At 41.8% G+C, this 26,028-nt stretch overlaps 1 protein-coding gene across 2 annotated transcripts in view; it reads right to left on the reverse strand.

Moving 5' to 3' along the window:
• Kif24 (kinesin family member 24) overlaps positions 1 to 26,028 on the reverse strand; it is a 79,208-nt gene that overhangs the window by 52,557 nt on the left and 623 nt on the right. The gene's annotated exons all lie outside the window — the stretch shown is intronic.

Genomic DNA, 26,028 nt, shown 5'->3' on the forward strand with positions numbered 1-26,028 from the left:
TACACATGAAACTGCCTGGGCCTGGTGTCTGCAGACGCTTCCTGCCGCGACTCAAAACCCATCAGTTAAGAGCGCTGGGCGCTCACCTACAGGTCCTGATCAATACCCTGCAACCACATGGTGGCTCACAACCATCTATAATGGGATCTGATGCCCTCTTCTGTCTAATGCTCTCTTCTGTCATGCAGGTATACATGCAAATAGGGTGTTCATATACATAAATAAATCTTAGGAAATAAAAAAGAAAATGAAACCAAGAAGCAGAGGTGGCATACATGGCCAAATTATTTAACAACTATGAGTCTTGTGCTATGTTTTGTTTTACGGTTTTCTGCAATGTTAGAGACTGTGGTAGTAGTTTGAATATGATTAGCCCAGGGAGTGGCACTATTAGGTGTGGCCTTGTTGAAAGAAGTGTGTCACTGTGGGGGTGGACTTTGAGAGATCTTCCTCCTAGCTGCCTAGAAGCCAGTCTCCTCCTGTTTACTTTTGGAACAAGATATAGAATTCTCAATTCCTCCAGTGTCTGCCTGGATGCTGCCATGTTTCCTGTCTTGATGATAATAGACTGAACCTCTGAACCTGTAAGCCAGCCCCAACTAAATCTTGTCCTTTATAAGAGTTGCCTTGGTCTTGGTGTCTCTTTGCCACGCCCACTCCAGTAGAGTCTGCCTGTCAAACCTGAAAGCTTGGACATAGATCTGAGGCATACAGCTTCAAGGAAGTTAGCCTCCTGGAATTGACATCTAACATGTATGTGTTTCAGATTTGTCTTTGCAATAGTCGATGGAGAGTTTTGCGTGCTTTCTTTCTGTATTGTTTTATTACAGGAATAGAGGTGCCCAAAGGAATGATTTGCAAATAGCCAAACTAGATTGAACAATGTTTCCTGGCCCCCACAATGTTCCAACTAATCCTAATCGGTGCTGAGCTAATTTTCGGTTTGGAATTTCACAAGGATGTTACCTATTCAGACAGATTGTCTCCAAAGAGGGTGAAAGAGATCAGGCATTAAAGTTTACTGACAACAAAGTAAGTTTATGGTAAACTACTTTACATACTAGAGGGAAGCTTGTCAGCTCCCCTGGCAAATTGGGAGTCTGTCACAAATGCTCCCAGGAGTCACTCCCAGGAGCTAAAGTAATGTATTATTCATGAAAGGTTAGCAAGAATGAGACCCCCTGGTGCATACTTCTGACAGCCCAGAAGAATTACATAGTTGGGTGTTTACTTAGGGCTGGTGAGAGAAGGAACCAGTCTCACCTGGCTGCTAAGAGCAAGCTGTCTGGTTCCTGTCAATTACCCTGACTGATGTATTATCTAACTTCCTTTTGTTTTCTGTATGGACTATAAAAGCCTGATGCTCATTTTGTGAAAATACACTCAGATCCAACACTCCCTTGTGTCCGTGTCTGTGTGTCATTTGCCGACTTCTTGTCCACTTGTTACCAGGACCCTATTTCTCCATGGGTTATGGGGCCAAGGCTGGTCTGGTCCGTGGCATCTCTTCACAGCAATGGAAACCACAACTAAGACAGAGACCAACCCAAAACCTAATATGGCCTTACTGATGCTAGGCAAGCACTCAACACAGAGCTATCCCTCTGCCCTCTTTTTACATTTAACACCTGACTAAGACTTCAATATATCATGAAATTAGGTATGCTAATATATTCCACAAACATGTTCAAATGTATTTGTGATTGATTCTTTATACTATCTACCAGGTGCTTGGTATAAAATAGGCACAGTGAGGACCTACAGCATTTAAAAAAAATAAAAATTCAAGTATCACAAAAGTGCACAGTATAATACTATAGTATAATACCAAAACACATGTTATTCACCCTATGGTTCTTCAGTTAACAAAATCTGCCACACTTGCTTCCTTGATTCATTTTTTTCTTTCCTGAAATATATTTTAAAGTAAATTGCAGATATGTCATTTCATCTGTAAATTCATTTTCTAAGTGGAAATGCTTATATAATAACCATAATCATATGATTTATTATAGTTAATAAAATTGAAAATGAATGTTTTCTTATATTCAGTCCATAGCCAGAAATATTTTTATCAATCTTTGTTTGTTTGCTTTGAGACATGGTCTCTCTTTGTAGTATTGGCTGCCCTATTAAACTTGCTATGCAGACCAGAATGGCCTTGAACATACAGAGATCCTCCTGGTTCTACATCCAGAGTGCTGGAATATATAAGTTATATATCACAATGCCCAGCTCAAATATTTTTTTATTAATTATTTTTTATTGGATATTTTCTTTATTTACATTTCAAATGTTATCCCCTTTCCTGGTTTCACTCCCTCCCTACCACATCTTCCCTCCCCCTGCTTCTATGAGGGTGTTCCTCCACCCACCCACCCACTCCCATCTCCCCGCCCTTGATTCCCCTACACTAGGGCATCTATCAAGCCTTCATAGGACCATGGACCTCTCCTTCCATTGGTCCATGACAAGGCCATCCTCTGCTACATATGCAGCTGGAGCCATGTATACTCCTTTGTTGATGGCTTAGTTCCTGGGAGTTCTGGGGGGTCTGGTTGGTTGATATTGTTGTTCTTCCTATGGGGCTGCAAACTCCTTCAACTCTTTCAGTCCCTTCTATAACTCCTCTATTAGAGACCCTGCGCTCAGTCCAATGGTTGGCTGCTAACATCTGCCTCTGTATTTGTAAGGCTCTAGCAGGACCTCTCAGGAGACAGCCATATCAGGCTCCTTTCAGCATGCACTTCTTGGCATCCACTATCTGAGGACCCAACTATACCACTCCTGGGCATATATCCAGAAGATGCTCCAACATGTAATAAGGACACACTCCACTATGTTCATAGCAGCCTTTAATAGTCAGGAGCTGGAAAAAAACCCAGATGTCCTTCAACAGAGGAATGGAGACAGAAAATGTGGTACATTTACACAATGGAGTACTACTCAGCTATTAAAAATGAATTCATGAAATTCTTGGGCAAATGGATAGAATTAGAAAATATCACTCTGAGTGAGGTAAGCCAATCGCAAAAGAAAACATATGGTATGCACTCACTGATAAGTGGATACTAGCCCAAAAGCTTCACATAACCAGGATACAATTCACAGACCACATGAAGTTCAATAAGAAGGAAGACCAAACTGTGGGTGCTTCGATCCTTCTTAGAAGGAGAACAAAATACTCACAGGAGAAATTATGGAGATAAAGTGATAAAGTGTAGAGCAGAGACTAAAGGAAAGGCCACCCAGAGACTGCCCCACCTGGGGATTAATCCCATATACAGTTACCAAATATTTTTTGAATATATATATTTTTGAATATATATATATACATATATATACATATATATATTTTTTTCTTGGTTTTTTGAGACAGGGTTTCTCTGTGTAGCCCTGGCTGTCCTGGAACTCACTCTGTAGACCAGGCTGGTCTTGAACTCAGAAATCCGCCTGCCTCTGCCTCCCAAGTGCTGGGATTAAAGGCATGCGCCACCACCGCCTGGCTGAATGTATATTTTTGAGTATCTTTAAAAAATCTGTATTTACTATTTGTGTGTGTATATGTGTGTGTGATAGGCACATACCATGTTGTTCGGGTGGAGGTCAGAGGACAAGTGTGGGAGTCAGTTCTCTTTATCCACCATGGGCTCTAGGATTGAAATCAGGTAGCCAGACTTTTGTGGCAAATGTTTTTACCCAAAAAGCTATCTTGCTGACTCTAAAATGTCTTTTTACAAAAATATATTTTGTAAATAATAATGTAAATATATATATATATACATATATATACACACATATATATATGTATATATATTGTTCAAACCAAAATCTAAGTGAGAGTTCCAGACCCTTGATTATTGTGCTTAAGTTTTCTTGTAAGGTACTCCAATGTCCCCTCCCCAAACAAAAACTTTACCTCCTTTTTCTTTCTGTTCCTCTGACTTCTTCTAAAAAGAAAAAGAATAATTGTGTTCAAAAGCATGTAGCTTAATACTAAAGAAATCATTCACTGCTTATTTGAAATTCAAATTGAATTTTGTTTGGTCTAAATCTGGCAACCCTACATTAGAAGCAGAATCTGAATTTCTAGTGAAATGTTCTGTCGGTGTTATTTAGCACATACTTCATGCACAGAATATAAACAAATGTAAGAACTGAAACCTGATCCTCTTTGGGGGAGATTCTCTTTTTACATTAGTCCAGAAGTTTTATTCATTAGTTGTCAATATCTCATCACTTATTTCTTCAGGAATCACAAACTGGTAATTTTCTGATTCTATGTTTCTTTAAGGAATTTTCCTTAGGAAACCTTTCTGGGGACTAGAGAGTTGACTCAGCAGTTTTATGTACTTTTGCTCTTGCAGAGAATTTGTTCAGTTTCTGGGCACCCACACTTTGGCTCACAACTGACAGCAACTCTAGCCCCATGGGATCCAATATCCTGTTCTGACCTGGAAAAGCACCAAGCACCAAGCAGCTAAGTGGTACACACACATACATGCAGGAACTCAAACATACTCATAAAAATACTAAAAAGAAAAACTTTCTGTCAACAACTACTGTAAGGACTGAGCTAGCCAGAGCCAGGATGACTCCATGACAGGCTACAAACTGAGACTAGGCCTAAGTTTCTGTTTCCCAGAAATAAGAACACGGGTCCAGGAACCTGTGGTCAGCCAACCACAGCAACAGGCAGCCAATCTGAGGACACCTTGTCATCTGGCCTGAAGTGAGAATAGGTAGCTAGAACAAGCAAGCAACCCCTAGGAAGTCTCCAGAGCCCAACCAATTGTAGAATCAGTCAGATCCTAGATATAGAGCTAATCAATCAAGGTAAAAGGGCACATAGCCCTCCCTGGAATTCCCCTGACAATAAAAGCTAGGCCTTCAAGTCCACTAGAAGTCTCCATTCCCAAAAGGGGAGACCCCTCATGCACACTCTTTGCTTTTGCATGAAATAGTGATGCACACTATTTGAGTGTGGGGCATCATTCTTCAGCAATTCTTGGACCCTAACACTATTTAATTACTCAACAAGAAGGCAAGTATAAATGACTTACTTTTCCTTTCAATTTTCAATTTTTAAAGAATGCCCAACTTATTTTCAGTAATATCAAAAGACTTATTTCAGGATTTTAGTGGGACTTTTTTTTTTTTAATTTTTCATCAGGTTCTATTAATTGTGGTGTTTTTACATAGTCCATGTTTTTCATTCAATTGGCTTAAGATTTTGAGAGCATAATCATGCATATTTCCTGTCTAACCTGAAAATAAGCTTTTCTTCAATGAACACATTACTGTTATAATTAGCCACTCACTGTCCTAAATTCAGGTGAAGGTTATGCATTTGTAGTTAAGTCGTAAGCACAGAGGCCTGTAGACTGGGAAAAGGAAAGAGTAATAGCTGACATACTTGGAGACCTGTACAGCACCAAACACCAGAGCCATCTCTACTCACCTCATGAGCTCAACCATCTCTCTATCCCATCAATGTTACTTCTAAAAGTATAGCTGTGACTTTTAGAAATTTTATGAAGGAGTTGAAACTATTAAAAGAACACAGAATGAGGCCAATGGTGGTGGTACATGCCTTTAATCCCAGCACTCTGCAGGCAGAGGCAGGTGGATTTCTGTGAGTGTCTACAAAGTTCCAAAACAGCCAGGGATACACAGGCAAACTCTGTCTCAGAAAACAAAAACAAAACAAAACAACAACAACAAAGAATCTACCTTTAAGGGAGTTGAAGAGATGGCTCAGTGGTTAAGAGCATTTATTGCTCTTGCAATGGATACAGAGTCCACATGATGGTCCATTACCACATGTAATTCTCATTACCTTTTTCTGGCCTCTAAGTGCACCTACATGAATATGGTGGCATAAACTCAGAGGCATACATATATACACATTAACAGAAATAAATACTTTTCATATGTATTTTGATATAGGGTCTATGTAGTCCTAGCTTCTGAAACTCACTATGTAGAACAGGTTGGCCTCAAACCTACAGAGATCCTCCTGCCTAGGCCTTCTCTGCTGGGATGGCCTAATAATTTTTTTTAAAAAGATTTATTTATTGTGTATACAATAGTCTCCCTGCATGTACACCTGCACACCAGAAGAGGGCATCAGTTCCCATTATAGATAGTTATAAGGCACCTTGTGATTACTGGGAATTGAACTCAGGACCTCTGGAAGAGCAGCCATCTCTCCAGTCCCCAGTAATTTTTTTTCACAAGTAATTTATCATGAAGGTTGGGGTGATGGTTCAGTGACTAAAGCTCTCTTGCCCCATAAGTTTGAAGACCAGAATTCAGATCCGCAGAACCCATTTAAAAGTTGGATAGGTATATTGGCTGACTGTAGTCCCAGTACTCAGGGGACAAATACAGAGACTCTCTGAGGGAAACTGGTAAACTAAGACTAGCTGAATCAGCAAACTCTCAGTTCAGTTGAGAGACCCTGCCTCAATAAACAATGTGGAAAGTATACTTGCCTCCTCATGCACACACTTACATGTGCACACACATGCACACAACACACATGCACACCACACACATGCAAGAAAATATTAGTTAAAAAAACTTTAAAACAATTACCCATGAATACAATTACATTGTAACCCTAAGGATGTAAATAGAGTAGTTCCTCAACATAAAAGTAAAAGAATAAAACAACCAATAAGAAACAAAATAAGTGGTTACTAATAATACAAGACAGACTGGAGAGATGGTTCAGCAGTTAAGAGCACTGGCTGCTCTTCCAGAGGACTTGGATTCAGTTCCTAGCACCCACGTGGTGGCTCACAACCGTCTGTAACTCCAGTTCTAGGATGCCCAACACCCTCATACACACACATGCAGGCAAAACCCCAATGCACAATAACAAAAAGGGTTTAAAAAAAATGACAACTAGGTAAAGGAAGTTGGGGATCAAAGTTGACCATTGCTATTTTGTTTAGTGTTTATACATTCACACTATCCAAGTAGCAACAATTTTCCTGGGCCATTAGAGCATAGAAGACAACTTATTTGTGCTGCTGTGCTTCCTTTTTGAAACCATGGGAACAGTTTTAAATAATCTGTTTCTACGTTCTTTCTTATTGTGCCATAAAACTGCCTCAGAATCCCTCTTTTTTTTTCCCCTGAGACAGGGTTTCTCTGTGTAGCCCTGGCTGTCCTGGAACTCACTCTGTAGACCAAGCTGGCCTCGAACTCAGAAATCCACCTGCCTCTGCCTCCCAAGTGCTGGGATTAAAGACATGAGCCACCACTGCCTGGCTCCCTCTTCTTGTTTATATATGTGACAGCTATATAATTCCATAAGCTAAATGACAGCTCTATGCACCTTTGGAACCACAATTACGATACAGACCCACACCAGATCTAACTTCAAAAAAATTCCTCATTCCTGTCTGCATGCCTTCCTTTTCTCTGCTCCTGGATGAAAACTACCATTTACCTACTTTCTGATTTATGAATTACTTGTATTTCCTAAATTTTACCTAAGCAAAATTATGCTTTCTTCTATCTAGTGTCTTACTTACCAAAGTGATTCTGAGATTTGTCTGCAATGCTATCATTACACTTTCCTTGTACTGGAGAGGAAAGAGATCCATAATGAACCTGTGAATTGGCAAGAGTAACATAGCTCTCAAGTGACTTCCAAGATCAGAGTTTAATTTTTCTCATGTCTGATTCTAGTTCTTTCTACTCCCTCTGACAGGCCCAGTCTCTTCCCCCTTAGCTGACTCCTAGGTGCATGGAGTAGCTTACAGCTGTCACTACCAGAAAAATGAACTGCAAATTAGTGAAACCCCCAGTGTGGGAGAGGACAATGGGTAAGATTTTTACATACTGGCTGCTCTGGTATTTAATACCACAAATATGCAGAGCTCTCCTTTGTGGCAAGCCGGGGGGACTGCTAGCTCCCAGCTGTTGAGGCAATAATCAGAAATAGACTGAGTATGTCAACAACAAGTTATCCTAAAAAGAAAGCAAGGAAGTAAGCAATTCCATTTACTATAGTCATAAATAAGTAAATAAATAAATAAATAATTCAAAGATCTTGCTAGGCATTACCGGGTACCACACACTTTTAACTCGAGCACTGTAGGGACAAACGCAGTGAGTTCCAGGCCAGTCCCTGGTCTACATAGTAAGCTACAGATCAGCCAAGACTATATAAAAACGTGTCTTATTTTTTTTGGTTGTTTTTCTTTCTCTGTGCAGACCAGGCTGGCCTTAAACTCAAGAGATCTGCCTGTTTCTGCCTCCTGAGTGCTGGGTGTGGCACCACTGCCCAGCTAGAGATCTGCCAAAAGGAAAAGAAAACAAAACAAAAAGGAAGGAAGGTAGGTAGGTAAGAAGAATCTCCACATTAAAAACTACTAAAACACTGATGAGAGAAATTGAAGAAATCATCAAAAACTGGAAAGCCTTTTCATGGATTCTCAGAAGAATCAACACTGTTAAAATGTCCATAAAACCCAAAGCAAAGATTCAATGCCAGGATAAAGAAATAAATCTCTATAAAATAAATACCAAAAAACAAAATATAAGACCTTAGAGATCTATATAGCTCAGTGGTACAGTATTTACCTGGCAAACATAAAGCCAAAGGATTTGGTCCCTAGTAATACACAAACCCATTGTGCTGGTGCATATCTACAATTTCAGCACTTGAGAGGTGCATGCAGGAGGATCAGAAGTTTAAGGTCATCCTCAGCTACATAGTAAGTTTGAGGCCAGTATAAACACATGAGAACCTGTTCTAAAAAAGAAAATCCAAGGGCAGCCTAGTCTACAGAGAAAGTTCCAGTGCAGTCAGGACTACACAGAAAAACCTATCTTGAAAAACAAAAAACCTGAAAGGTGTGTGTGGTGGGAGGGTGGGTGGGAGGGGAGGAGAGGAGAGGAGAGGAGAGGAAGGCAGGTCACACTTGGGAGGCCTGAGACAGTTCAAGTCCACTGCAAGTTCAAAGCCAGTCTGGATAATTTAGTGAGAGTGTTTCAAAAGGAAAAGAGAAAAAGATGGCTAGCTCTGCGGTAAAGCACTTAGCATGAATGAGGTAGTATATTTATTAAATCTCACATGCAACATTAAAAAAAACCACAAGCCGGCGGTGGTGGCACACGCCTTTGATCACAGCACTTGGGAGGCAGAGGGAGACGGACTTCTGAGTTCGAGGCCAGTCTGGTCTACAGAGTGAGTTCCAGGACAGCCAGAGCTACACAGAGAAACCCTGTCTTGGGGGTGGGGGGACCACACACACACAAAATCAGTAACAACTACAAACTCACTTATGACACGTTTTTTAAAGACAGAAAAAAAGAAATCCTGAAATTCTCTAGTTGTAGTGGCACATGCCTGTAATCCTAGCACTTGGGAAGTAGAGGCAAGAAGTTGGCCACAAGTTTGAAGCTATCCTAAGCTACATATGAGTACCAAGTCAGCTAGATTTATATAACACAGCTCTGTCTTTTAAATACAAATAAAATTAACATGAAGAACAAATAATTCAAGACACAGCCAAAGATGTCTTAAGCAGAAAGAGTAAGGCATGCATGCACATACAGACAAGCAGGCACACACACATACACATCAAATGAAAAATAAGTGATCAAAATAAATAATAAAGGCTTAGGTTCACATACAGACAAGCAAGCACACACATATACATAAATAAAAATAAATATATATATACTGGTTACCTGATTCTTTTATGCAAGCTTCTAAAAAACAGAAACCCAATTCTAATAATAGAAAGCAGGTCAGTGATTGCCTAGGGCCAGGAGAGAGGACAGAATTAACTACTGATTATCAGGGTGGAATGGAGACATATAAAAATTTAAAACAAAACAAAACAAAATACAAGTGATATGTCCCAGTGGGTAAAGGTGCCCTGCCAGGAAGCATGACAAACTCTGTTTGATTCAGTTTGATCCATATTGATGAAAGAGGAGCCACACTCCTCTGACTTCTATATACATGTACTGGTGTGTTGCATGTACATGTATACACACACACACACACACACACACACACACACACACAAAATCAACATGAAATAAATGGTTTCTTTTAATGATAAGGGTCAAATGATGGTCCAATAGATAAAAGTACTTGTCTGATGATCTGAATTTCATCTGAAGAACCAACATGGAGAGTCAAGCGTGGTGGGGCCCGAGCCATTTGTAACCTAACATTCACACTACAAGACCTAAGGTGAAGACAGGAGAGTTACCTGAAGTAGTCAGAGGGCACTTGCACAAAACAGAAACAAGAGAGACACTGCTTCAACAACTTGGAAGGCAAAAACCAACCCCAGAAAGTTGTCCTCTGACCTCCACACACTGTAAGGGTCCAAGAATTGCCAAAGCATGCCAAAGAAAGAGTCAAATCGTATGCAAAAGCAAAGAGTGTTTATTCTGCAGAAATCCAACATGCAGGGGTCTAGCATTCATCAAAATGGCCACCTCAAGGTGAGCTTGCAGGCTCAATTTAAAGCTGATTAGAGGAATTCCAGAGAGTGGTGGGTAACCTTTACCCTGTTTGGTTGGCACAATTTCTAGAAGTATTGGTTGGTGACTCAGGGATTGGCTAGGGTTCTGGGGACTTTCCAGAACTCTTGCTAACTATTCTTGCCTCAGGCAAGATGGTGGGGCAGCTCCTGATTATGGGCTGTAGTTTTTCTTGGAATTGGTTTGTTCAGTTCTGGGAAACAGAAACTTAGGTTTTGTCCCCTGAACTGGCATCTCACAGCCTGTCATACAGTCAGTCTGGCTCGACCTTCTCATTCCCCCCTTGAGTAATAGCTCATCTCAAATCCCTGAGATTTCCATGGGTTGGTATTGTTGCTTGAGAGTCATCAGTTGGACAGTGGAAATCTGTTCCTTGACAAACCCAACTAAAGCATTCATTATAGGGTCAACAAGTTAAGGCTACTAGCAAAAGGATGATGGGTCCATCCAGGGCTAAAACAGGGTTGTTAACCAAGGGGATCAGTTAAAGAAGGATTCACACCAGCCTTGAGACTGTTCTTTTTCCATTTTTCTGTTATGCAATCTTTTTCTCAGCAAGGCCATTGATTCTTCAAAGACCCTGGTGTGGTTGGTGTAAAAACAGCATCGTTCCCCCAAGGCCAGACAAAGTCCTTCTTGTTGAAGGAACAATAAGTCTAACTCCCTTCTATTTTTATGACTACTTCTGCCAGGGAGGAGAGAGACTCCTTTAGGACAGTAATGGATTTTTCTAACTTTCCCATAGATCATCTATGGCCATTTGCAAGGCCTTATAATTTTTATTCTGGAGAATCAGGACTGAGGTAACTATGCCAGCAGTGCCAGCCCATCATATGCCTGAGAGGGTGGTAGCAGGACAGCAGCCATGGCAAGTCTTTTTACCCAGTGTATTGGAGAAGCCAACTAGTTTAGTATACCCTCTCCTGTGTAATAAGCCACGCAGGGGACAAGTTGTACCAGAATACAAAAATCTCAGTTGCATTTAAAATTAGGGCATGAATGCATAGAGTAAGGCACAAGACCACCAGCATCCTCTGGGGGCAGCAGGTATCTCACAGTGGTAGGGGCTACAGTGAGATTGCAGAGGTGAGTTCCAAGGGGTGGAGGCAGAGGTTTGGCTTTGCTAACTCCTTGTTGGGACCTAAAGGGACTGTGGGTCCCATGAGGCCTCACTGGAGCAGCTGAATAGTGAACAGGGGTCCCAGATCACAGCCAGAGATATAAAGTCTTAATACCCATATTTTACCATCAGTCCAATTGGCATTCTTACCAGCATTTGTGAACTTAACAATAAGTTTGTTGCATTACCCCCACCAGATAGTAAGGTCCACAAGTTTCTCTCCTAGGGAGCTGGGTGTCCTTTCATATGCAGGATCTGGCCCCAGGTGTCCCAGTATCCCTAGGTTTCACAACAATGAGACCATCTTGAATGGGGTGGGGATGAGGGGCTTCCAGTTTATCCATCTGGTAGATTCGCACCTCTATGCCAGATAGAAAAAGGACTCCCAACCATTGCATTTGGCTTGCTGGTTGGGGTCCTGAGAGAGCCCCAGACAGACGTAAAAGATGAATCCACGTGTGCCTTTAGTCCCCAGGCAAGTTACAACCATAACCAGAGAAGGGCTGTTGATCTAACGGGTCCCATCCCTTACCCACTAAGTCACAAAGGTCTACATGAAGATCAGGGAACCAAGTGCCTGGGGTAGCAGAGTCGGTGGTAGATTGGCAACCGTACCTGTTGCAATATTATCTGCCAAGTTAGATTCAGGGGATAGTGAGGCTATTGGCTGATGCAGCAATCTGTAAACAATAGGAAAGCAGGAGAAAGAGTGTTGAAGTTGTCAGGCAGTGGTGGCACACGCCTTTAATCCCAGCACTTGGGAGGCAGAGGCAGGTGAATTTCTGAGTTCGAGGCCAGCCTGGTCTACAGAGTGAGTTCCATGACAGCTTTGCTATTTCAGTGAACCCTAGCACCCAGAGTCTACAAAACACTGTGAACCTCAAAAATTCCTGTACTTGCCTTTGGGTTGATGGAACTGGAATGCTGAGGATGGTTTGCTTCTAGGGGTCCAACACATGCCCCCACCTTGAGTATGTACCCCAGATAGGTGACTTCAAGTTGGCCTCCTTAACAGACACTTAGTAGCCTGACTGACTCAGTTATTGTAGCAGGTCTTGTGTGCTTGGGAGGGAGGCTGCTGAGCAGGGTGTAGTGGTTTGGAACTGTGAAATGGATATCTTCCACCTGCTTGTTTACCTCCCTCAAATCCTGCTCAGTCTGATAGGCATAGAAATGAGGCTTCTTGACTGCAAGGAGAGAGGTGTTCCATGCCAACTGGCAAGGAATCAGAATCCCTCCTTCCCAGAGCCAGTTGATGTGCATGGTGATCCCATTCCAGCTTCTCTGGGCCTTGGATATTGCCTCGTTTGGGCTCAGGCAGCCCCAGTCTTTAACTCAACTAGAACTGAAGTCCAATGACAGGCAAGACCTATTAAATTCTTTTCTGTCCAGACCTTGGGACTTCTCTCAGAAACTTCTGGAGCAACAGGCTCAGAGATGGAACTGGCCAAGGGAACAATTTGTATTCCTCCTCTAGAACCAAGGTCAGAACATGGATGGGGCCATTCTTACTCAGGACTTTCACTCCTTCTGGGCCAAAATGGATTTGGGCTCCCATTTTGCTGGGAGCAAAATGGATTTGCTCCCAGCAGGGAGTATAGACAACCAGGGATGCCCATAAGTGTGTTATGTCCCACTCACAAGTCCACCTTTCTTCGGGTAGTCTATGGATAGGGCTTGATGTCCGTTGCCCCTTGCACCCAGTTTTCTGGTCTGACAGTGGCCCAAGTGGTTGTTCCAAAACAGAGTGTTATGCCCCTGTATCCAAAAGTCTACAGGCTTCCCCTCTACCCTCAGGGCGGTTACTCAGGGCTCATAGTGTGGAGTTGAGCCCCAATATCCCGAGTCATCTAGTTCTTCCAACTCCAGAACCTTTGGGCCGTCTCTTGGGTTTCTTTTAGGGCACTCATTTTTGCAATGGCCCTTCTCTTTGCAACTGGCACACTGGTCCCTCTGTAATGGAGGGCTGGTTTCTCCTTTAGTGGGTACTGGCTTACCTTTGCCCTCCCATGAGCTAAGTTTTTCAGCTCCCTTTCATTGGTTCGTGGTGGTGAACAGCACTTGCGCCAGTCCTTGGTCTGTCGCTCATCAGGGCTCTCTTGATTGTTAAAAACTGTCTCAGCTATAACCTCTAAATTCAGTTACTTACCCGCAATGCTGTACAGGCTGAAGTTTCTGGAAGATGTCGGGGCAGTTATGGCAGATTGGTTCTCTCTGGCCTCCGGATCAAACTGAGTATAGGTCCTGTAGGCTTCTATCAATCTTTCCAGGAAATTTCTTCAGTGACTCATCTTTTCCCTATACCATCTGAATTACTTTGGACAAATTTGTAGGCCATCTAGCAGTCTCTTGGACCCTCCCCCCCATTAGAACCTGGCAATAGACCATGAGTTTCCTCTTAACTGCATTAGTGTTATGGTCCCAATCAGGCCGAGTCAAGACCAACATCAGCTTGGATCTGGGTGGGCAGACCATTTGCTCCTGGAATGAACTTTCAGGCGGCTCCCACTATCCATTCCCTCCACTAGTGAAGAGGACCTGGAGCAGTTGTTGGCATTCATCCCAGGTCAGTTGGTGAGTCAACATTATTGAATCCAAGAGTTCTATCAAAGTAGATTGTTTTTCTGAGAATTTAGGGTTCTGCAAATTCCAATTACAAAGGTCATTAATAGCAAAGGGAAGGTATGTCATAAACTGTCTCCCTGCCACTCCCATCAGGTGGTCCTATGGCCCTGAGGGGTAAGGCCATAGTACAATCAGTCCTCTGGGCTGTTTGAGCCCAAGTGTGGGCAGATTCTGTGTAGATGGGATTTTCTTTTTTTGCTGCCTGCACCTCCAGAGCAGGGGCAGCAGCAGAGACGGGAACCTAAGAAAGGAAAGGTAGAGATCCTCTTTAGAGGCCAAAGGAGGGAGTAGGTAGGTACCAGGGCTGACCCTCTTTAATGGGGAGGAGAGGGGCTGGCGGCACAGCTGGTGATAGGGAAAGTTTCATCCAGGCAGGAGGCTTCTCTATTAAATACTTCCATGTGGTGATGTATGACACCTAATCTGGGTGGCCTATGGCTTTATAGACTATAGACTTCACCTTGTAAACAAACAGTGGGGAGATGGAAAGTTTCCCCATCGGGCCATCCTACCTTGAAGATGGGCCCTTCATCCCTGTAAAAGATGGCTAGTTTGCTGGGACAAACAACCAGATCCGAGTCTTCCACAACCCAGCGGAAGTCCTTAAAATGGTTCAAGATTAACCCCAAGGGGGTGCTCTGTGTATGCCCCATTTTAGGAATCAAAAATGCAAAGAACTTGTACAGGAAGGAAAAAAAAATCAAGAACAAAATACACAAACACAGAAAGACATTCCTGGGTAATCGGGAAAAAAAAGGAAAAGGCTATCTCTGGTAGTCCTCCTCCCTGCCCATGAAAGGTCTAAAATCCACAGCCAGTTCACAAATCAGATGAGAACTATTGAGTTTTCCCTCTCCTGGTAGGGGGTTGGGAAAAGCCTCCATAGCCCCTGGCTGGGTGACAAAATATCCACTTTGTTCCCCTTGGTCTCCAGATTAAACCCAAAACATAAATACAGAGACTGACAAAAGACATTCGGGCACCTGGACTTACCAATTGGCAGGAAGTAAACATGCCCTGGAAAATGCTCGACTGACTATTTAGGTTGGGGGTCTCCAGCAATCCCAGATGAGCCCCCAAAATGTAAGGGTCTGTGAATCCCTGAAGAATGACATGCCAGGCTCAATTAGTATGCAAAGAGCGTTTATTCTGCAGAAATCCAACATGTAGAGGTCTAGCGTTCATCAAAATGGCCACCTCAAGGTGAGCTCACAGGCTCAATTTAAAGCTGATTAGGGGGATTCTAGGGAAGTAGGTAACCTTTATCCTGATTGGTAGGGGTACAGGTATCTTTGGGATTGGCCAGGGTTCTGGGGACTTTCCAGAACTGCTGCTGACGAACTATTCTTACCTCAGGCCAGATGGTAGGGCAGCTCCTGATTTATGGGCTATAGTTTTTCTTGGAACTGGTTTGTTCAGTTCTGGGGAACGGAAACTTAGGTCTTGTCCCCTGAACTGGCATCTCACAGCCTGACATGGAGTTAGTCTAGCTTGACCTCCTCAACTCAAGTCACATGTACACACACACAAAAAATGTAATCAGCCAGTAGGTGGTGGCACACGCCTTTGATCCCAGTACTTGGGAGGCAGAGGCAGGCGGATTTCTGAGTTCGAGGCCAGCCTGGTCTACAGAGTGAGTTCCAGGACACCCAGGGCTATACAGAGAAACTCTGTCTTGAAAAAAACTTAAAAAAAAAACACACACACACCACAAAAACAAAAAGCAAAACAAAACAAAAATGCAATCAAAATGTATCAATCATTCCTTTTTAAAAAAAGTTATTTACTTAGATCTTTTCTTTTTGGACAGGGTCTCACTGTGCAGCTCTGCCTGTTCTAGAACTCACTTTGTAGACCCTGAACTCAGAGATCCACCTGCCTCTGCCTGCTGGGATTAAAGATGAGTGCCATTATACCCAGCTCAATAACTCCTTAAAGTTCCTAACACTTTAAAAAATACTTTTATTTTATGTATATGAGTATTTCTTGAATGCACTATGTATGTGTCTGGTGCCTTCAGTGGCCTGAGGAAGGTGTTGGATTTCCAGAACACACAGAGCTACAACTATTGTAAGCTGCCGTATGTGTGGAGAGAACCAAATGGAATTCTCTGCAAGAGGAGCAAGTGGTCTTATGGGTTAAATCATGTTTCCATTGCCCCATCCCCAATACCTCAACAGTCAATTCTGTCCCTAGGCAATTCCCGACCTGTTTTCTGTCATTAGAAATGGGTTTCTATTTTTTAGTAGTTTGCATAAAATAAAATCAGATAGTTGAAGTATATATCTTTAGTTTTAAAAAATATTTTGGCTTTCCAAGACAAGTCTCACTATGTAGTTCAGACTGATTTGAAATTTGCTTCTGAGGTTGGAGAGATGTCTCTGCAATTAAAAGCACTTTGTGTGTCTGTGTGTCTGAGACAGGGTCTTTTATGTATCTGTGGCTGTGCAAACCAGGCTGTCCTGGAACCCACAGAGATCTACCCGCCTCTGCCTCCCAGTGCTGGGATTAAGGCATGCACCGCCATGCCTGGCACCTGTTCTTGTAGAGAACCAGGTTCATTTCCATTACCCTTGTGGTGGTTTACAAACATCTGTGACTCAAGTCTCAGGGGATCCAATGCCCTCCTCTAACCTCCATGGGCATCAAGCACACACCTGGTACACATGCACACATGTCTGCAAAACACCCATGCATCAAATAAACCAAGTTACCAAAAAAACAAACCAAACCAAAAAATAAAAAATAAATAAATAAAAGAACTTACTCTGTAGTCCAGAAAGATCTCAAACTAGAAAACCTTCTGCCTCCTGTTAGAAATAAGTTTGGAGTTCCAAAGAAAAGCAATTGAAGTATCTGGACAAAGCAAAACTTAACACTCGACCAAGAGGGTGCACAGCTCAAAAGGAATAGCATGCACACCAGGGCAGGAAGTGCACTTGGCTTTCATTCTAACATACGTGGTCCTTTTCCCATTGGGTAAGGCCTGACTTTACAGTCTTTCTCAGTTGGTTAGTTTTAAAAGAATTGGCACAAAGAAAATGGGGAAGGCCACTGAATCATTTAAATTCCAAAACTGTAACAGGGCCTTTGTGTAAACAAAAGCTTAACTAGGTTGTGAGGGAGATTTAAAATATTATAAAGTTTTAAAAGGTAGAGGAAATCAAAAGATTTGAAATCATCCACAAAAAAACCCTACAGTGTTTAACAGGAAGACTAATATTTAATGTTTCTTATGCTCCCAGGTACAAACATGTGCCACCAGGTCTAGCCAGAGTCATTACAAATATATAACAAAGCGTCTAAATAGAGATTTTCCTATTTTGTGGAAATTTTACCTTTTCTTCCTTAGGACTTTGGAAACAAGTTGAAATGATTACATTGTTTTTCATATCCATTTCTATACTGAACTTAAATGACATCTGCTAGTGAAAAAGAGGAAATTTCTGTGCATTTATATCCTTGAAACTTATGGCAATCTAAAAAAAAAACAAACCCAAATTTAATAAGTTTGGAAAACAAATGAACATACACTTAATGACTCAGGAAAGATCATCTGTTCAAAGCTATCCCAGGAGCAGATGGCTTTTTTTTTTTTTTCCAAGACAGGGTTTCTCTATGTAACCCTGGCTGTCCTGGAACTCACTCTGTAGACCAGGCTGGCCTCGAACTCAGAAATCTGCCTGCCTCTGCCTCCCAAGTGCTGGGACTAAAGGCGTGCGCCACCACCGCCCGGCTGAGTAGATGGATTTTTTGCTAAGAGTTTTATCTGCCTTTAGGTAGGGACAAGTCAGTAAGTATCATGAACCCTAGAATAAATATCAAATATCAGACTATAAGGTTACCTTGTTGTATATATCAAGATTATGTGTTGTTTCTTATAGAACTCTTTAATTACTATAAAGAAATCTAAGGTCTATATAATATTCTTTGCCAGCCAGAAAAATGAGTGAAAATAGCCCAGTTCTAAGACATTCACATTTTTCTTTAGTTTCTTTCTTTCTTTCTTTTTTTTTTTTTTTTTTTTTTTTTTTTTTTTTTTTTTTTTTTTTTTTGGTTTTTCGAGACAGGGTGCCTCTGTATAGCACTGGCTGTCCTGGAACTCACTCTGTAGACCAGGCTGGCCTCAAACTCAGAAATCTGCCTGTCTCTACCTCCCAAGTGCGTGCTGGGATTCATTAAATCTTAACAACTTTATTGACATGGAATTCTCATACTATAAAACACCCATATAGAGTATACAATTTAATAATTCTTACTATATTAAGAGGTATACAACCATCAATCACCACAATTCATTAGAACATTTTTATCACACACACACACACACACACTCCTACCATTAAATTTTAAATGCATCTAAAAAGGAAAGAGCTCTCCTAAAACATTCGACTCCATAAGTACTAGAATAAAAATTAACCATGGGGAGAAAATGAGATAGCATTAATATTTTTTATAGAAATGTGAGCTGTGTTTAGAATCGTCAAAAGTACATAGGAGCGGGGGCTGAGCAGTTAAGAACCCTGGCTGCTCTTCCAGGGGACCCAGGTTCTAGTCCTAGCACTCACATATCAGCTTACAACTGTCTGTAACTCCAGTCTCAGGGAATCTGAAGCTCTTTCGGGCTTCCTCAAGTACCAAACATGCATGTGGTACAAAGACACAGGCTAAACACTAATGTACATAAAGTAAATAAATATAAAACTTTTAAAAGAATTCCTATTAGATGTATAGTACTAGGCCTGATACTACATGCAGCTAATGAGGCCATGGATTTTTCTTTTCTTTTTTTCTTGAGACAGGGTTTCTTTGTGTAGGCCTGGTTATTCTGGAACTAGCTCTGTAGACCAGGTTAGCCTCAAATTCACAGAGGTCCACCTGCCTCTGCCTCCTGAGTGCTGAGATTAAAGGCTGTGCCACCACTGCCCAGTTGAGGCCACTGATCTTAAAGGACTTAGTACCACTGGTTTTTTTTTTTAAAGATTTATTTATTTTATGTGTATGAGTACATTGTAACTGTAGAGATGGCCGTGAGCTATCATGTGTGTGATTGCTGGGAACTGAATTCAGGACCTCTGCTGGCCCCTCGCTCTGGTGTAATTCACTGTAGTTGTCTTCAGACACACTAGAAAAGGGTGTCAGATCTCATTATGGATGGTTGTAAGTCACCATGTGGTTGCTGGGATCCGAACTCAGGACCTTTGGAAGAGCAGTCTGTGCTCTTACCCACTGAGCCATCTTGCCAGCCCAGTACCACCGTTTTTTAAAGTAGTAGAATTGTGAGGAGTCAAAGAAACTCAGGGCAAATGGCTGAGGTGCCTAATAACATCAAAGTGGACCCTGGCTGCAGGTTCTTCCAGTACCTGTTAAGGAGTTCTGCCTCCTCTCAGCTCAGCATTTCTCACACCCTAAATCTCTCCAATCAGGGAATGGGCTTCGCTTCCCTTCCCGGGATTTCTCTTTCCTATATACCATTTTGGCTATGTGCTCTCTCTTGGTTAGGCTCTTGGTTCTCTTGGTTCTTCTCTCCCCACCTCTCTCTCTTCTTATTTTGCTGACCAGGTTCAACCTGGCCTCCTCCAGATACCTCTGGCTGTTCTCTTCCTCTTATCTTCAATAAAAACCTTTGCCTCAACCATACCAAGGGTCATATCCTCATTTTCATTCACTAACTGCATTCTAATATACTTTTCTTTATACCCATAGGTAAGTAAAGATCTCATTCCCCATCAAAAAAACTACTTTTTTGTAGCAGCGGGAAACCATTACAGAAAGCCACAACTTGTCAAAAATGGAGAGAGCAGCTGACTCTGGGACTCCCAGCTCCAACGGATACATCTATAACACAACTCCTTCACCCAAAGCTCAGGAACACTGCAAAAGATGGAGAGGGAAAACTATAAGAGCCAGAAGACCAGAAAGTATGCTGTGTTCTAGCTACACCCATGAAATCTCAATATGGCCGCCTAAATAAGACCTAAACAACTCCAACAGCACTCTACATCCTAATGAGGATGGGGAAAATCTCACACAGCCCCATTCCTAGATGAAGAGCTACTACGAGGAAGTAACAAGTGCTGAGTAGAATATTTAGTCTTCACCAGGTATGAGCCCTCAATTGGTTATCCCAATACCAAGTGAAACATATACATTCTTAGTCTTAGAAACAAACATTCAAGCAACAGTGAACAGACCCAGCAGATTGTATTAATATGTTGATTTGTTTGAATGTAGGTACTGTAAGGGCCAAGTCAGCCTGTAAGCCCCACCTGCCCAAGGACTAGGAAACTTCCTGGAATGCTGGGAGTTGTAGTTCTTGAAAAATATCAAAGCCACATGGAAAATACAGTGGCTATATCTGTACAGTGGCTACAAAACCCTTTAACACATATTTTGTTGCCCCTGGCTGGGATTCTAGAGACTAGACCTGGCCAGAGTCTATCCTGGTCAGTATTTGATTAAAGCGTGCTTCAAATATGGCTCAAAATTATGGAAATAGTATTTCTCTTGTGAATATCAGGATTAACATTATTTGTAACAATGGTTACAGAAGAGATTGGTGGAGGTGGATATGGGAGGAGTAGGAAGAAACCAATCTAGAACAAAGCTGATATGATTATACTTTTTAAAAGATTTATTTATTTATTTTATGCATGAGTACACTGTCACTGTCTTCAGACACACCAGAAGAGGGCATCGGATCCCATTACAGATGGTTGTGAGCTACCATGTGGTTGCTGGGAATTGAACTCAGGAACTCTGGAAGAGCAGTCAGTGCTCTTAACTGCTGAGCCATCTCTCCATCTCCAATATGTTTATATTTTAATTAAGTTTTTAAAAAAGGAATGCATAGGCTTATGTATACTTGGCCCAGGGAGTAGCACTATTAGAAGGTGTGGCCCTGTTGCAGTAGATGTGGCCTTGTTAGAGTAGGTGTGTTACTGTGGGCATAGGCTTTAAGACCCCTCATCCTAGCTGCCTGGAAGTCAGTCTTCCACTAGCAGCCTTCAGATGAAGATGTAAAACTCTCAGCTCCTCCTGCACCATACCTGCCTAGATGCTGCCACCCTCCCACCTTGGTGATAATGGACTGAACCTCTGAACCTGTAAGCCAGCCGCAAACATATGTTGTCCTTTATTAAGATTTGCCTCGGTCATGGTGTCTGTTCACAGCAGTAAAACCCTAACGAAGAGAATGGGTAAACTGACATGCTGTCATGGTATACCACACCACTGTAAACTCAGCACTCAGAAAATGGAGGCAGAAAGAATTTAAGGTCATCCTCCACTATGTAACAAGGTCAAGGCCAGCTTTCTAGACCTGCTTGTGATATATGAATGCTGTCACAAAATATAAAATAAAACATAAAAACAAAATCACCACTCATATAAATGAAAGAGAACACATCCACAAAATATATCTTTAGATTTACAAGCAGAAAATGAAATCTTAAAAATGTTATATAGACTAGAAGGGCAAGATGAGCATGTTCTAGGTGGCCACAGTGACAATGGCTCTTAACAATGACTTTAAGGGACTGCCACTCAGCTAAAGGTGCTACTCCCAAGCCTGACAACCAGAGTTTGATTCCCCAGAACTGCCCCTCCTCAGAACAACTCTCTGAAATTGTCCCCTGACCTCCACATATGTGAGTGGGTCTCTGTAATCAGATGGATCACACACACAAATATACAGATACAAGTTTAAAACAACAAAAAAAGACACAATTCAAGCCCCAACATTCTCAATCACTTTTTATAAAAGTGTTTTTGTACTTCAGGTTAGGTACTAGATCCCTAAGAACACAAGAATGGCCAAATTCTGAGAAACAAAATAAAAGGGAAGTGATACAGTATATGCTTCCCTCTACAAGAGAACCAGTTACTTCACACTCCAGGGGTTATCCTATCTATAGTAGCTGAGCTTTACAAAAGACAAAGGACAACAGACAACTGCTTGAAACAACAGCTGCAGAAGAATTAAAACACATGGCGCTCAACGGGATTCCTGTGGCCAGGGGTGGGTTCTGGACACTATTACTGCCATATCACTTAAAAAACAGAACAAGACAACACAATCTTTGAGATTATTTCTGTTTGTAATTGGAAATTAAATTAGTTCACTTTAATCACCTAAAAATAGATGTAACAAAATTACTGAAACTAGTCATCTAAAGTCAACACTGGTCTACTACTCTCTAAACAGTGAAGTTTAGTACTGGACAGCTAATATCAATGTTGGGTTTAATTGCAGTGGTTTTTTATTTATTTTTTTTATTGTTTTTTTTTTTTTTTTTTTTTTTTTTTTTTTTTTTTCGAGACAGGGTTTCTCTGTGTAGTCTTGGCTGTCCTGGAACTCACTCTATAGATCAGGCTGGCCTCGAACTCAGAAATCCGTCTGCCTCTGCCTCCCAAATGCTGGGATTAAAAGCATGCACCACCACTGCCCAGCGAAACCCTGTCTTGAAAAGCCAAAAATAGACAAACAAACAAATCTCCAAGCTGATATGATTTCAGTTAGGGTCAAAACCCCTTGGAAACAGTTGCCTCTATGGAATCAGGCATTACCCACAAAGGAATGATGTTGAGAAAGCAATGATTTAAAAATAACCTCAGTAAGGAGTGGTGGGGCACATCTTAATCCCAGCAGAGGAGGTACAGGTGTGCAGATACCTGTCAGGCCAGTCTACATAGTGAGTGAGTGAGTGAGTGAGTGAGTGAGTGAGTGATTGAGTGTGTGTATGTGTTTTAAGACAGGGTCTTTTGTAGCCCTGATGGCCTGGAACTCACCATATAGACCAAACTGGCCTTGAAAATACAGAGATCCAGAGTGCTGGGATTAGAGGTGTACATTACCACATTTCCAGCCTTGTTTAACAAAACTTGTTAAGGACCTACAGTACACAAAGTTTGAACAAATTTGCTAAGTCTACATGGGGAAACTAGGTTAACAGATCATAGATACTAGATGAGGAAGAGACATGAGAAAAGTTCAATCCTTCATTATACAAATAACAAAACAGCAACCTCTCAGCTCTGTCTGCACCATGCCTGCCTGGATGCTGTTCATGCTCCTCCTGCCTTGATGATAATGGACTCTCTAAACCTGTAAGCCAGCCCCAATTAAATGCTGTCCTTATAAAAGTGGCCTTGGTCATGGTATCTGCTCACAGCAGTAAAACCCTAACTAAGACACTAGTGGTCAGCTTGCTTTCTCCACTCTTATACTGTCCAGAATTCCCTGCCTTGGAAATGGTGTTTTCCCATCTCAATTAAAACAAGTCAATCTTCCATAGACATCGCTTTCTCCCAAGTGATTCTGTGTTTTGTCAAGTTGACAATTAGCATTAAAAATCACAATATCCAAACCACAACAGCTTCTAAACTTGGCATTTTCATTGTTGTTTGAGGCAAGGTTTCTCTGTGTATCCCTGGCTGTCCTGGAACTCACTCTGTAGACCAGGCTGGCCTCGAACTCAGAAATCTGCCTGCCTCTGCCTCCCAAGTGCTGGGATTAAAGGTGTGTGCCACCACCGCCCGGCAACATTTTGATTCTTTTCATTAAAGTGAACTCTGAACTATGAATTTCATATAAGAAAGAATAATCAGCAGTAATACTATGACTATATAGGTCTCAAGTCAACAATGGAATAGCCTTGGAAATGCAACAGGATTCTGGATACCCGATGAATAGACAGAGGCTGAGCTGTTAATATGTTCTGAAGAAAGTGGTCACAAATTTCTCTCTGTAGAATATAAATGCAAAGAACAAAACTGTTTTAAAGGCAGGCAAGAGGGCTCAACAGATAAAGGCACTTTCTGCCAAGCTTGATGACTTGAGTAAATCTGGAGGAGAGAACCTACTCCCCAAAAGCCACCCTCTGTTCATACACACAACAAGTAAAACAAGTAATAAAAAGTTTTAAAATTTTTCTAAAGTGGCTTATATTTATAATTCCAGCACTCACGCTGAAACAGGAGGATTACTGCATGTTCCAGGACAGTTGGACTACAATGTAAAATACTAGCCCAAAAAAGTTTTTTAAAAAATGGAAAGCCGGGCAGAGGTGGTGCATGCCTTTCTTTAATCCCAGCACTTGGGAGGCAGAGGTAGGCGGATTTCTGAGTTCAAGGCCAGCCTGGTCTACAGAGTGAGTTCTGGGACAGCCAAGGCTACACAGAGAAACCCTGTCTCAAAAAAAAAGGACTTGGAGAGATGGCTGAGCACTACCTGTTCTTTCAAAGGATCAAGGGTTCTATTTCTAGCACCCACATGATGTCTCACAACTGTCTCTAACTACAGTTGTAGAAAATTCAACACCTTCTTTTGGTTTCCTTCATAATGCACACACACAAGGTACACAAACATACAGGCAAAACACTCATACACATTGTCTTACTCAGGGTTTCCATTCCCACACAAAACATCACAACCAAGAAGCAAGTTAGGGAAAGGATTAATTCAGCTTACACTTCCACACTGCTGTTTATCACCAAAGGAAGTCAGGACTGGAACTCAAGTACGTCAGGAAGCCGGAGCTGATGCAGAGGCCATGGTGGGATGTTACTGTCTTGCTTCCTCTGCCTTGCTCAGCTTGCTTTCTTATAGAATCCAAGACTACCAGCCTAGGGATGGCACCACCTACAATGGGCCCTAGGGATGGCACCACCTACAATGGGCCCTCCCCACTTGATCACTAATTGAGAAAATGTCTTACAGCTGGATCTCATGGAGGCATTTCCTCAAGGGAGGATCCTTTCTCTTCGATAACTCCAGCCTATGTCAAGTTGACATAAAACCAGCCAGTACACACATAAAATAAAAAAATTTAAAAAGAAAAAAACACCTTAAATAAGGGCCAAGGAAATTGCTTGGTAGGTAAATGAACCTAACATATAATAAGCCTAACAATTCAAGTTCAATGCCTAGAACCCACATAAAAGGTCACATGTGGTACTGCATATGTGTAACCCTAGCACTCCAGTGTGTGTGTGTGTGTGTGACAGAAATATCCTGGAGTATGCAGTGCAGCAGCAGAAACAAGCTGCATAAACAACATGGAAATTGAGAACCAGTTCCTCAAAGTTGTCCTCTGACCTTCACTTGAGTGTTGTCACACACACTCACACACACAATGTTAAGTGAAAAAAACCTCAAAGTCAAATAATTGATTTCATTTTCCAAAACACAAACAAAATGTCACGAAAGTTGGCGGTCACTAAACAACGAGAGAAAATACTCTGGCATATAACGACAGAACGGTCTGTTTTAAGCAAATCCATTTAGGGGTTTGGTAAGAGGTATTTGCCAGACTACAATGTGGGGAGAGTTGTAGCAACCAAGTCACAATTTTACCTCTCTAAACATATAGTTCCAGGATAGTCACAGGTAACTTTGTTTCAAAACAAACCAACCAACAAACAAAAACCACACAAACAAACAAAAAAAATTAAAAAAAGAAAAGCAGTAAACAATGAAGTAACGTATGTATGCTAGTGGGACCCTTGCTTTCTCCACTCTTATTACTGCCCAGAATTCCCTGCCTAGGATATGTTGCCACCCACACTGAGCAGGTCTTCCTGCTCCCAACGTGGGAACGCCAACGCTGAATTTCCTGTTTCTTTTGTATATGAGATTAGGGAGTCCTCTCTCTTCCACCTGCCCCCAAATCGACTTTTAATGGAACAAGGCATGAAAGATAATCGAATCTATTTGTAGTGCGTTGAAACCAACTGAGCAAATATCCTCCCCCCCCCCC

Source organism: Mastomys coucha, unplaced genomic scaffold (assembly GCF_008632895.1).
Source record: "Mastomys coucha isolate ucsf_1 unplaced genomic scaffold, UCSF_Mcou_1 pScaffold18, whole genome shotgun sequence".
Classification (NCBI taxonomy): Eukaryota; Metazoa; Chordata; class Mammalia; order Rodentia; family Muridae; genus Mastomys; species Mastomys coucha.